The sequence below is a fragment of the Crocuta crocuta genome, unplaced genomic scaffold (assembly GCF_008692635.1).
Source record: "Crocuta crocuta isolate KB4526 unplaced genomic scaffold, BGI_CrCroc_1.0 scaffold85, whole genome shotgun sequence".
Classification (NCBI taxonomy): Eukaryota; Metazoa; Chordata; class Mammalia; order Carnivora; family Hyaenidae; genus Crocuta; species Crocuta crocuta.
Genome location: NW_027530620.1, coordinates 2,201,740 through 2,203,844, shown reverse-complemented (window position 1 = coordinate 2,203,844; position 2,105 = coordinate 2,201,740). Strand labels below are relative to the sequence as shown.

At 48.5% G+C, this 2,105-nt stretch overlaps 1 pseudogene; it reads right to left on the bottom strand.

Annotated features, from left to right (window-relative positions):
- Positions 1-832: 832 nt before the first annotated feature.
- Positions 833-1,712, bottom strand: LOC144234810 (bridging integrator 3 pseudogene; annotated as a pseudogene).
- Between the last annotated feature and the right edge of the window lie 393 nt (positions 1,713-2,105).

The window sequence follows — 2,105 nt, the reverse complement described above, 5'->3', positions numbered from 1 at the left end:
GGTCCACATATGTGACCACTGACTACATCCTTTGCCACTCTGACTTCAAGAGACCATGGTCAAAGGGTGCTAGCTACTATTCAGAAACCCAAACGTACCATTCCATTTGCACATACTCGCCTGGCAGCTGCAAGGTATCTAGAAATTGTCCCAGGAGACTACCTCTACCTGCTTCTGGAGATTTTCTCTTGAAAAGCAGCTTCATGGTATTGTTCTCTTTCTGACTGGGTCTAACTCCCAGCCCCAAATCCACTGGTCTGGCTTTGAGGTCTATGAATAGATCTGTGATATTTTACATGGTAGGATATTGACCTGAGTTGAGTCCTGGTTACCGGGGAAAACTACAACTTGGGGGGTCTTCCCTGCCCTTGACCTAATGGATACAAGTGGGCTAAACCAGCCTTTGTCAGGTTGGGAGGCTGGAGTGAGGAGCCTGTCCAGGCAGGAGGACCATAGCTCTCACACTCTTCAGGGCAGGCCAACTTCCCAGATTCACATGTTCTGGGAGGTCATGGCTTCTTCTAGGGAACAAAAAAGAGTCTTTGAAATAGAAAGGAAATGAGGGTCAGTGGACTCCCCGGGATGGGTCTTTTGGAGGTGGATGTAATCTTAATCATGCAGACAAGGCTAAAACTTCAAATGAGGTGGCAAAGCCCTTGCCCTTTGAAGCCTGGAAGCTTGCTCTCGGCCCCAGGCCAGGATGCACTTTGTGCAGTTCTTTGGAAATAAGAAAGCCTCTGGAGCACTTTCTGGGTCTGCAGTCTCTTGTTATTGGGTGTGGAGAGTACTCCATGCTTGAGGCTTCTGGTGCCAGGCTCATTGCAAAGGGCTGCTAAGGTAAAGTGGGAGCTTCCTCTGTCCCCAATCTACAGGCTGCCATACTTCTCCCATGGGAGGACTTTTTGCTGAGCTGACACCTTCGCCAAAGTTTGAAAAGACTAGAAAAATTGACTTGTGTCCCAGGAGTCTTCCAAAGGTGACAGGGATTCAGTCGCCAGCCACAAGGGAGGAAGGCTCTGAGTTTACTCAGTTTGGCCTCATTCTCCCACTCCCGCTGCTCATCCAGGTATCCAAGCTGGCCAAGCTGTTGGGTCAAGTCTCCAAAGATTTTTTGCATTTCAGGCTATTTTACCACCTGTACTTAAATCAGGGACTCATCGCTGAGCTAGAATTCATGTAGTCAACTATTGTAGAACAGCAGTATCTTATGCAGGAGCTGTGTGTTCTTGGCTTTAAAGTCGTCCTGTGCAGGCCAAAGCCCTGCTTGAGCCTGGTGGAGTTTTGCCAGCTCTGGCCCTGACTTATCCTTTTCCTTGTATTTTTCCACCTTGCTCTACGCTCTCCTACAATCCCCCAAGGACGGCTCTGCCATTTCACCACCTCATAAGGCTACGGAAGACACTGCCCAACATTATTAAGGGCTCAGTCACACTCTTTTGGATCTGGTTCACCTTTTCCTGGCTGAGGGCATCCATCCACTTCATGGCCATGTCTAGGGCTGTCATCAAGTTCAGAAAGCCCTGGTCTTGCTGATGAAGAGGGACGGAGAATCAGTACAAGGGTATCATTCTCTTCTCCATGTTCTTCTGCAGCCTCTTGCTCTACTCTTCCAGATGCTGGAGTTTTCCATATTCCCTTTCAAAGTTTCTCTCCACTATTGTGGGGACAATCTGTTTCCTGGGCTTCCCAGTTTTGAAAGGAACACAGTTCATGGTCCTGATCCTCACTTCACCCTGAGGGTCCTCAGCTACAACTCAGTCCTCCTCCCCCACCCCTTTTTTTTAAGGAGGCTTGTTTCACTTAGAGTTAAAAAACTATGCCAGAAATTAAGTCAACACAGGTGCGCCTGGGTGGCTTAGTCGGTTAAGCGTCCCACTTTCGCTTAGGTCATGATCTCGCGGTTCGTGGGTTCCGGCCCCGCGTCGGGCTCTGTGCTGACTGCCAGCTCAGAGCCTGGAGCCTGTTTCAGAATCCGTGACTCCCTCTCTCTCTGACCCTCCCCTGCTACTGCTGTCTCTCTCTCTCTCTCTCTCTCCTAGAAATAAATAAAACATTAAAAGAAAATTAAGTCAACACAAACATTTGAAAATATTACATATATTAAA